General features: G+C 31.3%; 1 protein-coding gene across 1 annotated transcript in view; it reads left to right on the plus strand.

The window, feature by feature from the left end:
* Positions 1–8,936: 8,936 nt before the first annotated feature.
* LOC123700635 (aryl hydrocarbon receptor) overlaps positions 8,937–13,487 on the plus strand; it is a 104,103-nt gene continuing 99,552 nt past the window's right edge. The window contains exon 1 of the mRNA XM_045647878.1: positions 8,937–9,191. The gene's annotated coding sequence lies outside the window, so the exon portion shown is untranslated. The remainder of the gene's footprint in view (positions 9,192–13,487) is intronic.

The following is a 13,487-nucleotide window of genomic DNA, read 5'->3' on the forward strand; positions in this document are numbered from 1 at the left end:
AATAAAAGAATGCTATGCATGTTTTAATTTAACTCTATACTTAACCCTGAGTTTCCATACTACGAATACGTAGGTAAAAAAACTAAAAAAATATTTTATGCTATATGTATTAAGTACCTACCTACTTTATATTTGATAAAAACGCTATTATTTTATTCTGTATCTGTGCAGACTTTTTGCTTGTTGTTTTTATATAAACTACAAAGCAGACTTCGAATAATTGTAGTATAATTACAAAAAATCGAGTTTTCCAATCCACAATGTCAAACGGAAAATAAATTATGAATTAAAACTAAAAGAAGGAAAGTCATGTAGGTAATCCCCGTTCTGGTAATCCAAATCGAGGGAACAGAGAACTCAAAGATACGTTATGATAGAGTCATATAATTGTTTTAAGATCAGACCCTTGCTGTCGAAGACGTTGCGTGCGCGCCAGCAATTTACTTATTTAGACTGATTAGTTTCAAGGAACCAAATCCGCCCGGTGGCTCGGATACTCCGGGGGAAACTGTAGAGACGATGTTGGTGCTATATTTTTTGTGTTACGATGTCGATGAGAAAGAATAAGCTTTGCTCATAATATTTAAGTAAACTACGAAATTGACTTATAGGTACCTACTTACAAACAAAAAAAGTAAAGTCACTCTGGCTTTAATTTGTATCAATGTTACTGTAAATCATAATATAATTGTAAAACTTAAAATAAAAAGAATATATAAATAGAATTGCAATTAAAATAGCATGCATAGGGTTTAATTATCACACATCGCCACTGACCACCCTGTATTTATAATATAGAGTACCTAGGCACTATTACTAATACCTACGATCAAAGCAATGTCAAGTAAAATGCATTCAAAGAATTAAATTGAATCTTTCAAACCCATGATTAAACTTTATTTAAATAAAACACAATACAACTCCAATTCATTTCAAATTATAATAATATTTGACCCACCAATTTAATATTATTACTACACGACTCCATTCATTCAGAATTTCGGTACAACATTTTAGTCTCATTACGGTGTCAATAGAAGATTAGGGATAAGGTAAGTTTTGGACAAAAAAACCTGAGAATCGTAATAAGCCACTTTTTTTCGAGCTAGCTTTGGACACAATTACCGCCGCAAGACATAATACAATTAGATTTAAAGTGCCAAGCGTGTGCCGGTTAAGGATTATTGTATTTTATGTTTAATTAAAAGATCGAGTAGTTATGAAATTTTATAATATCTAAATTGAACTGTGATCGAAAGTCTCTTGCAAGTACAATACATATTATATATTAAAATAATGTATTTTATTCTACAATAAATTATCATTATTTACTTACTTACACTACACTTACAAAAGCTAAATCCTTATAAAACATTAATGATTAAACCTACATCATTTAATCAGTTATTTCAATTACTAAAAATAAATTATTTCGAAAAATTTCTGCTAATTAAAAATCATCTCTGTGAACGTTTTGTAACAATTAGATATTTAAATGAAGTAAGTAGCCATATAATTATAATTATAGTAGATAATATTTTTCCACGGAACCCTAAATACAATGTCGAAATTTAAAGAGATTACAATACCCTAATAATAATATGCAGCATTTTGATTGACAGTTCTGTTCAGACCATTGCCGGCGCCGTTTAAAAAAAAGCACCCGATTTAAAAATCGAATCGAATTGGCCAATGATTATTATCGGTGAAATTTTCGTGGCATATGTTCGAATTTCAAATTTAAATTAGTTCTGCTTTTTAATTTCGTTTTTGTTTTGTGAATATTGCCGCCTTATTTTAATGAATGATTCAAATTTTGAAATTGTTTATTTAAACATTTAACATACCTTAGTTCGCATGTATGATTATATTATTGTTTGGTGTAGTGTGAGTGTAGTTTTAAAACTTATTTTGTGTTAATAATTAATATGTATGTATGTATCTATGCAAAGTTTATATTAATAATTTTAACCTGAAAATTATTATAGAAGCTAGCGCTAAGAATCTCTACGAAGTACGCAAGCTTATCAAAGCTCAGAGAACTTTACAAAACTACGTAGTTCGAGCGGGAACTAATAGATGGCGGTAAGGGAACCTTTTTACTATTAATTTGCTATACATTGAAAGATTTGCAGCGGGTTTGATTCCCACTATGAAAAATATTTTGTGACATGCTTTTAATATTGAAAAACTATGTCAAAATGTTATAAATTAATCAATTGGTTTCATTATTCGGGATTTTTAAATATTTCTTGATAATATAATAGATATTATAAATTATAATCGTAGTGTTTTGTAAAGGTATCTCAATTTATGTATCTACTGTATATACCTACATTATATTTAACATTACATAAATTTTATGTAAGTATGTATGCAGGAAATTTAGGTAACTATATAATATATATATATTTTTTATCCAGCTTTACAATAAAGCTTCACATAAAGACGACGACTACCTACTCACTGCTGAAATTAGAAAAAAATATATTGGAAACTTGAAACACACAAATATGCCGTATTAGAGAGAAAGAATGAAAATAAATTGTGGATTACATTAAGGTAAGCACAATTATTATCTGACTTATAATTGAATGCTTGGAAATTCTTATTTTAAAATGTTGATTACATTACACGTAAATATTGGTCGACCTATTTTATATACGTATCTATAGATAAGATAATATAAATGAAATAACCTTTTTTAACATAATAGTAATACAATTATTAAGTTAAATTATACAATTAGTTACAATAACCTTGACCTACATTACAAAATAGCAATAAACTAAAAACACCATCCTAAATTAATTAATTCTACGTAATTACGCGATAAGTATATAATTTTAAATAAATATGATTTCATATTCTAACTACAAATAATGTTTATGAGACGTTCAAACAATAAAATGAAAATAATGCCGCTTTTATAGACACTTGTCCTCCGAATTTTTACTACAATGTTGAGTGCAAGTTATAGGAGTTTGTTAAATTTTTGTTTTATTACACTAGCTTTAATCTATATAATATTATCTATAGGTAGATATATTATATAAAAATGAAACCCGTTTTGGCAAGAAGTTGTACTGATAAAGTAATATATCTTTATTAATTACAAATGCAGTGCACATATCTCAATAAATTTTACCAATTTTTTACATCGACCGGTTCAGGACAGCATCGCGACATCTGATATGTTTTTAATTTTAAATCTTCGATTATTTTGACTTATCACAAAAAATTATAGTAGGTATTCAATAAATTTGGACGCTATGGGAAAACTCATTACGTGTATCATATAATTTTCATCAATATTAAAAGCTAGATGAAGCCCGCGCGGTTATACTTTCCTGTTACAAAGATAATAAGTACCTAGGTAGTCTATATGTGCTAATATATAGACTATAATATTAATAGCTATAATATCTTTGCATGAAAGGGAAACAAACATCCATCCCTCCTAACAAACTTACACGTTTATAGTATTGATTAGCTACATATTATGAATAGCACCATAACTTAATTTCTCCGTAATAACACCTAAAAAAACCCAATTTCAAGAACAACCGACAACGTCACCAGTAACTACGTCTACATAGGTAGTTATTACAAATCCTATAAAAACATACGACATTCATCCTACAAACAATCATCAAGTTCAACTTTTTCATTTCACCTCTAACATTTAAATTCTAACCCACAGTACGAACCATATTCAAAATTCAAACGTTACAATGTTGACTAGTAATTTCTTAACTCAACATCTAAAAAATTACGTCGCGTAAAAAATTAAAAATTACAAGTGTCATTTCATATGACACTAACAAGACATTTACGGTTGCATTTTTGACACACGAAACGAGTCGAGTTGCCAAATTATGCGTGTTTTTGTGGAAATTCCCTATAAATATAATATATTTTCAAGATAAAATATGGATATAAAGCAAGCAAGTCGGTTTTAATGAAGCCCGTTGGTAATGTAAGGGTTTTTGGGCAATTTTATTTACTTTGTTATGGTCATTACTTATTAAGAACATATTTTAATGGCCCGATGTATGATGACTGCAAGGAGTTTTTATTTTATTATTTTTATTAAGGCCAACTAGCCACCTGATGGAAACTGGGAAGTGAAGCATATGGTACCTACATAGGTTATTAAAAATTAATACCTTACATGTTTTTAGCCACTTATTTTGCTGCTAAATTATCAAGATAAGATTGGGAAGAAATAAGGAACGTCTATTGTTTGCTAATGCTATATTTATCTTTAAAGATTAGAGTATATTTTATAATGATATTTTTTTGCTCAAAGGCAGCTCTACCATCTTATTTCTATTTTCTACTCGATGACTCGATGAACTTCATATCACCTTTAGTTATTTTTTTATGTTCGTTTAAGCCTTCCCTGCATCACGACAAGCATTTCAAACCGAAACTAGCTAAATCTCGAATGTAGAGACACTTCCGGACATAAATTGATTTATAATATTATGTTCAGACAATTGTTAACTAAATATAATTATTTTATACTTTGTATTGTTAGCTTTTGATGTAATTGCCTGAAGATGAAAGGTATGTGGGTATAACGAAATTGGTCGTAGTTTTTATTATAAAAATTGAAATAAAAGTAGGTACCTACCTAATTCATATTAAAATGGAACAAGTGAATTGTTATATTTCCCATACCTTGCACCAGCGCCTATCAAAAGTAGATTGTTAATGCGTGCGCGGGGGTAATTTCGGCTTGATTTACGTCAACGATGTTTTTGGGGGTGGCTTGTAAATCATAACAATATGGCACTGGCTGCGACCGCGGCTTCGCTCGTTTATTGCACTGATTTTTATTGGCTATGAACCGTTTAAACTTACTACTCCTCTTTTGTGATTTTTTGAAGTGAAATTTTTTTAAGAGTAAAATTTCGAGGTCGCTTCATGGAAATACCGTCATGTCAAATAAGGCGACGATTTGGGTATCTTTGAATCTTGCCAAAGAAGTTTCACTTCTGAGTTCTGACACGTGTGCTCGGCATACACGTTCTTTTTTTGGAAATATTTTGTTCATTGTTGTGATTTAAATACCTATTGTTGATGTTTGATTTTACAGGTCGTGGATTTACTTAAGCTTTGATATTGTAATAAATGTAATTTAAAATATTTTGCGGTTAACAGTAGAGAGGAATTAACATAAAAAGACTGATTGAGGTTTCATTGGTCGAGCCTTACCAACATGCATTAAGCAGGTAGGTATTATTGGTTAAAATTCTAGTTTATACTGCTCAAAGTTTATTTTTAAACCTATACACGTGTAACCTAGATTAGATTTAACTAAGGTATATAAAAATAATACAATAGACTAATAGAGAATCCAATTTAACGAAAGAGAATCCAATTTGATAACTTAATAAAAACTTAACATAGTTATTCTTAAATACTGACATCATTTTACAATTTTGCTGCTCGTTAATCGAACTAATTCTCCCTGTTTGTCTACATACGTGCCTACATCCCTACTATAATAATATTATAAATGCGAAAGTAAGTCTGTCTGTCTGTTACGCGTTCCCGCTTAGGTAAACCTCTCAACCGATTTTGATGAAATTTGGCACAGACAATCTTTAGACCCTGAGAATGAACATAGGCGTTACCTTTTATTGTATTATGTACCACGGGCGAAGCCAGGGCGGACCGCTAGTATAAAATAAATAGAGTTTTGAAAAACTAAAAACACAGTTATTAAAGTATTGTCACTTATCCTGGATAAGTGCAGTACCTACCTACAAAGTTTGAACTAAATCTGTCCGTTTAAAGTTCGTCAAAATCGACTCATAGAGTAGGTTACATGCAAACACTGTGCTTACAACTTACAAGTGAAGCTAATAATACAATAATTATTACAATAATACATATTGTATAATAAGTATAAGTGTGTTAAAACTTTAAAGTATACCTAAATATTGAATAATTAGAAACATTTAAAAAATTGATTTTTTTTTATAGTGGAGCTCTGCAGAGCGCTCTGCGAAATTCGAAAGTAATTCTGTCTGTCTGTTACTCAATCACGCTTAAACTACTGAACCAATTTGCATGAAATTTGGTATGTAGATATTTTGATACCTGAAAGGATATAGGTACCTAGACTAGGTACCTTTTATTGCGAAATATGTACCAAGGACGAAGCCGGGGCGGACCACTAGTATAATACTATACCTACTACTTATATAATAGGTGGGTTTTATAAAACTACGTCTTCGTAGTTTCTTAAAAGAATTTCACTTTCTGTACCATGAATGAGTTTACACGAATGTGGTAGTGGCACGAATGATATCGAAATTACGTTAATAAGACTGTTCTCTGTAATAGAGGTACTATGACTGTTTGCAGTTAGCTATTTTAAATTCTTAGAGTAATGTAACTAATAATAATATTTATTTCATATAGAGTATATTGAATTGAGAAGCAATAAATATTATACTTTATGAACTTTTCTCAAGGAGAATATTTTTAATACGAAGGTTTTCCATAGGATATTAAAAAATATTTTTGTCTTGACCATTGATATTTGACCATATTATTATGCCCTAACACATCTTAATTATTATCTAAATATTAAGGGTCGTTGTAAATATTACGGATATTAAAAAAAAAAAATGTCAGTAGGTAGAGTCAATTTGCAATTTTCAACATTATTTTAACAAGTGGCCATATTGTAGGTATGTGAAAATCATTAAACGTGAACGTAACATGTGCAATAGGTACCTAATATGTAATAATATTCAAATTTATATTTAGAAAAGTAACAAAAACATTGTCTCTACACTCTATATTTATCTATTGTTAGAGCATGAGGGAGTTTACTAAACAACTCGTAAAACAAGCTCTACCTACACTATTTTTTATGAAGTTTCAATTTCAATTCTTAATAATATATAATATTATCATGACTACATGAAACATTTACAAAAATACACAAAACGAGCCAATACTCGTTCAAACTTAAAGTATTACCTATGATAAGCAATTTGTGCAGTGAAAGGGGAAAATTGAAAAAGGGGAAAAAAACATTGTATTAAACATTCGAAGGCCGCTGGCACGTCCACACCGACCGGCCGTCGAGGGGAAAATGCGAAAAATCTCCCCATCGGCGGCCATCTTGTGACGTCACCACCATTCACGGGGGACGTATTCTAATGTGACTTTCGAAATTCGAATACACCGTAACGTTTGACTACTTTTTTATGAATTAGAATTTACTTTTAACTGCACCGTTTATGAAATAACCACAATAAAAGGATTAAATTTACTCAACTCTCGCAGTACAATCTTGATTATAAACAAAACAATATATCTACAATCGGCGGACTGATTCACGAATGCCACAAAAAGAAGCCAACAATACTTATGATATTCCCTTGTAAACGTCAGTACTGGCATTTTAGAAGCCACTGAATAAAAGCGATTTAAAAAAAATAACAGAAAAAGTTTCAAAGAAATCGCGCGATGAGTACGAAAAATAAAAATATGTTCAATACATCCCAGTGCGGGTCGAGATAGAGGCGGCGTTGCGATTGGCCGGCGGCGGTCGGTGGGCGTGGCCTGCGGGAGCTCCGCCCTGTCAGCTAGGGGTCTTTGTGGCCAAGTGGTCAAATGACATCAGGCGCTTGGCGGTCGCGCCACGCGTACACGGTCCGTCCGTAAAAAAACGCGAAAAAAATACCACAGCGTGACTTACCATGTGTTGTGTGTAGTGATCGAATTTTATGTGGATCTATGAACATGTGACGTGAACTTACGTGATCGTGAACAATTGACGAATTCTTCCAATGTATTCCGTTTGATAGGCTCAAAAATTCTTCCAAAACGCGTTAAGATTGTTTATATATTGTGGTGTCGGATTTGTAAATAACAAGCAGAACAAAAGCAATAATTGAATCTTATAAGAGGTGTTGATACCTATTAGACAAACGATCTCGAAAAATATGCTCGTAAGGAAATATGAATTGTAAAAGATTTAAGCATTTCTTTGGAAGCTGATTTCTATGGTGTGTTTTTAATACAGAAGAATCTGTAGAATAAAGAAAATTTCTTCGATTTTGAACAAGAGAGTTAATCTCAAAGAAAGAAAAGTGACTTATCTAAATTTAAAATAACATCAAGCATGTGATTATGATAAAAATAATTATGAAAATAAAGAAAACGTAACCTTTGTTGTAAATAAAGAAAAAGTGTATTAAAACAGTGACATTAAACAGTTATTGATAAGTACTATAGTTTCTTATATTTGCAAGGAATAGGAGAATTTCTCTTTGCTTCAAGCTAAGAATTTACATTCATTTTAATGCCAAATTAATTGATACCTATTTATGTTCATTACAATTATTGCAATATTTACCAAATTTATTTATCAAAAGATCATCAAATGAAGTGATATATACAATTTTACATCGTGCAATAAGTTCATTTGCTTTCAAAATCATATTTTCTAATTTTTTATAAAAAGTGATGTGTGTTGTGTCTGTTTACAATTGACTTGAAAAACTCCAAAATTGTGCAACATCAACTATCAAACAAGCCCAAATTATTTTCGATCATATAAGTTGTTCCAGATAGTTCGCAAATCTAGTGTCTTCTAACTAACATCCATAGGACAAAAAACAACGTGTTCCATCATACATTAGAAATATAATTCAACGTGTTCCAAACTAACTTATACCAACATCACATTCAACAAAACAATCTATTCCGCGGCAGAGCGTCAAATTTTTTTTAAGCCCTATCAGTTCTGGACACGTTGTATCAAAACGTTCCTAGACTGTTCTACGTCAAATAGAACAGTTCGTACCGCGCGTCACAAGACGTCAAATTGTTTACCAACTTCGTAAGTCCTGGACACGGTGTATCAAAGCGTCCCAAGACTGTGTTCCACAATAGAACTGTTCGTACCGCGTCTACCAAGACGTCAAATTGTTTTCCAACTTCGTATCAGTTGTGGACACGGTGTATCCCAGCCCGTTCGACGGCCCGGGGGCGCTCAGCAAGATAGGCACAGAGTCGAAGCTGCAAGTGTGCGGCTGGAGCGGGCCGGGCTACGCAATCGATGGCGTGGACAATGGCCTGCTCCGGCCGCCGCAGCCGCACGCTAGCCAGCTTGGCACGGTGTACGCGACCAAACGACGACGCAGGAACGGCAAGAGGTTAGTGTGAATTTGAATTGTTTGTTGAATGATGTGCTATTAAAATTTGAAATCTAATTTGAATTAGATATAAGCTGAATGAAATTATTTATAGTACCTATAGATGATAGATTGTTCATGGTTCGTGTTCATGGCTTGTAATGTAGGTAGGTACTTGCCTTTGCATAAATTAAACCTGTGAATATCGACTAGAACTAAATATGGCTTATGAGCGTAAAAAGCTCTACTCCTAGAGCTTTTTATTTGTGAAAGATTTTTGGACATAAATTCATTACACACGAATAAATTCTTTCTTCTTTCATATTATGACAGATGTAGAATATGTAAATAAAACCTACAGAAGGTATATTAGGTAATTAATTAATATCAAATCAATACGGGAAAAATATAGGTAGGTACAACTGAATAGTGATTTTTCACAATATTTTTAAAATCAGTGTCATAATTTGAAAAATCAAACGAATATTAGGTAGGTACACATTATCCTTTCGCTAGATATACCTACCTAGTTGAAATTTCTAGAAGGTGATGGTGCAATTTCGTGTAAAATATTATTTATGATATTATGATAAATATTTAATCTTTCATGTGACCATAATTCAATTAAAAGGGTTACAAAACTATTATGATATTATTGTAACTGTAAGAATAGAGATAGAGAAAATATTGCGTGTACCTAGTTACTAAGCAGGTAATCTATAATAGGTACCTATTAGATACATAATATCATAATATACTGAAATATTAATATAATATTGAAATTATATTAACTAGGTACCTAGTTAATTATTCAGGTAAAATATGTGACTCTATTTTACATTGGTATCTTAATTTTATAAACAACTGGGTAGGATAAACTAAACTGGCTTTTAAAAATAATGACTTTATAATCTACAGAAAAAACATAAATATATACAGAAATATTAAGTTATTTTTCATATAATAAACGAGGCAGAAATAAAACACGTTTGGAATTCTCGTGTCTCTGAATTGTATCTATACCTAGTGACGTAGACAAATGAAATCGAATACCACAGAATGAATATTACTGTAGACAAAATTAATTAAAATAACAATATATCAATTCACAAATGGTCGATAATTCGACAAGATTCAATATAATTCTATAATATCTATTTTAAATGCGATAATATGACCTCGCATATTATTATTTCATTTAGGATTTCCGTCGGAAAATCCGCTGCGTTTTTTAGCTCAAATTGTTTGATTAAACTTCTTATCCGAAACAAAGTAGATTTAAAACACTGTATCTAATACTAGCTTACCGCCCGCGGCTTCGCCCGCTTTGTCTAAAACCTAATAAATTATATAAGTACTGAAACCTTCCTCTTGAATCACTCTATCTATTAAAAAAACCGCATCAAAATCCGTTGCGTAGTTTTAAAGATTTAAACATACAAAGGGACATAGGGATATAGAGAAAGCCACTTTGTTTTATACTATGTACCTACCTACCTACTTAGTGATAGCTTTTATAATATTATCGGTTGCTTTTCTTGTTCCTATAAATTAAATAATAAAGAATCATTTAAAAGGAAAACATGCCCTATCGTTTCTAGGCAAAAGAATATAATAGATTATCACTAAGTACATACCGATACAGGTATTTTAGATTATTAAAAAATAATATTAAGAAAAAGAATTAGCTTCCTTTCAATCAATGGGTAAAACCGATATTATGAGACATTTAATCCTCAAGATTTTATTCAACCGTGTTTTATCAGTCTAGGTTTTTTAACGATTTTATTTTTTACCTAACATAGATATACCTATATATTCATAGAGAAAACCTTAAACTGAAGAGAACCTTTAATTTATATTTCAAAACTCTACAACAACAACAATGTAGGTACATTTTTACCTTAAAAACAATACAACAACAACAGAAACAAGAAAAACAGTTGAATAATCCTTTTAAGTCAAATTTCCTAATTTCCAACAAAATAGAAAATGGCGTTATAACGAACTGCCAAATCCGTCCGCGTGACGAAAGACACGTTCAAAAATTAGTCTCGGTCAATAAATATATTCGATTATAGTTATGAGGTGAATAATCGATATATCGATTTAAATCGATTGACGCCATGCAATTCGCGATTGGTAATAGCTAACGGATTTGGTAAACTGTGAAAATGTTAACCGTTTGGTAAGTTTCAGGCTATAGGTACCTAGTTATAATAGAAAGATGTAAAATTCATTCAAAGTAGTAGGTACCTAAGTATGTATCTATCTGAAATAGAGGTAGAATCTACCATCGACATCATCTATGATAGCTACCTACTTAAAAATATTTACTAGATACCTATTTCAAGTTTTATTAAAAAAAATGTAGTCATTTTGGTCATTCAAAAAATATTTAATAAACGTGAAATCTACACATGACTTTTTAACATTTTTATTCCAACGATAAAAGTGCTCTTCAACGCGTTAATACGCAGTCACATGGAGCACAATTCAGTTGTTTGGTCCTCACACGAAGATAAATATAATGTAATGTTAGAGCGGGTCCAGAACAAATACATTAGATATCTTTATTTTAAGCTGTATGGGGTGTACCCCTTTTACCCGTTAATGTATCCTACACTATTCATTTTGGGTATGGTAGGATACAATGAACTGAGGGTTCGACGGGAGTTCTCCATAGCGCTATATTTAATAAAGTTATTGAGGGGATATGCGCATAACCCTGGAGTACTCCAATCCCTCTCTCTATGTGTGCCGGACAAGTACATTGAGAAGCGCCACAGACCCCCGCTATTCTGCGTGCCTCAAGCACGAACCAAGCTGCTCGCGAAGTCTTCTCTTGTTCGAGCGCTCCGGGTTTTTTAATGACCTCCATGGGAGAGTGGATATATTTACATGCAAGTTGGGTGAATTAACAAAGGTTCTTCTTTATGTCATTTGTTATTAATTATATTGTTATTATTGGATGGTGTTAATTGTATGTTCTTTTAGTAGGTTGTAAGTTATTAGTTTAAGTTGTTAGTATAAGTATTAGTAGTATTAGTTTAATATATATGTATAACATCTATAGTTTTAAGTCAGTACCGAATTAGGAAATCCTGTAATGGTATTTGATATGTGTGAATAAATAAATAAATAAATAAAAAACACCGAATCTATTAGTGAATTATAAGTACCTATACGTAGGTAGGTAGGTTCTAAATTCTAATGGTACTAAATAAATTTAGATAAATTAACGACCGTCAAAATAGGTACAGTATAAATTTTGTATTTAACTTTAAAGTTTAAATACAGTCTAGAAGGTTCTATTTTATTTAAATTTCGTAGTTACAATTATGATTAATTTCAATTCTTGTATCAAATGTTCAAACACTTATTTCATTAATTTCCAATATTACCTACCATATCATTAAAATATGACCCTTATATAAAACAGAAGCAGATACCTAATAGCATAGGAGTCACTGACCAAAAATGACACATGTATGTACATCCGTTTTAAAAATGTAATGTTACTTTGTAATAAACAAAAATATTAATTTATTATTTTATATCAAAAGGCAAATGTGCCACCTATTTATGGCTAACAAGAATCCATAATAATCAACATAACCAGTCTAAAATGAGATATTATTGAAGACAAGAATGAAGAAACAGAAGGGTTGGATAGTCTGTGACCTTTTCACATATTGTCAGCGATAACAGTATAAATAAACAACACTATTGGAAAGGAATTATAATTCGATTGAGGGGTAATTAATTTAGCATTAAAAGAAGGCTTCACCCTGGTAATAATGGCCAGTACTGCTTAGTGCCTACAGTAATTTCTTACACCAACAGCTAAAATTGATAGCTACTTGTCATAAACAATTACGTAGAATGTTTTCGAATGATCGTTCTCTAGAGCTAGAGCGCAAGAGCAACTTTTGTCAACTCTATGGGCTAGTAAGAAAGTGCGCGCACGTAGCACGCAACTTCCTTAGAGTTGATGGGAGAGACAAAATAGTTGCGGAGACAAAAGTTGCTCTTGCGCGCTAGCTCTTAGAATGTTTTTATGAAAACTAAACCTAGTAGAGTGTTGTTATAAGTATAATTTTTAAATTTAAATTACAAATTCACTTCATTACCTGCATGAAAATATCTCACCTTTTTTACGATCAAAATATTCCTTTTCTGTCACATTTTTACATATTCATAAAATCTATATTACGTGAAGTAATCCTTAGATATTTAGCCAATGTCCAATAGATTCAAATGCACATAACACGCAATTATACCAATAATACTTGTGTAACAAGTAATATTGACGCA

Source organism: Colias croceus, chromosome 20 (genome assembly GCF_905220415.1).
Source record: "Colias croceus chromosome 20, ilColCroc2.1".
Taxonomy (NCBI): domain Eukaryota; kingdom Metazoa; phylum Arthropoda; class Insecta; order Lepidoptera; family Pieridae; genus Colias; species Colias croceus.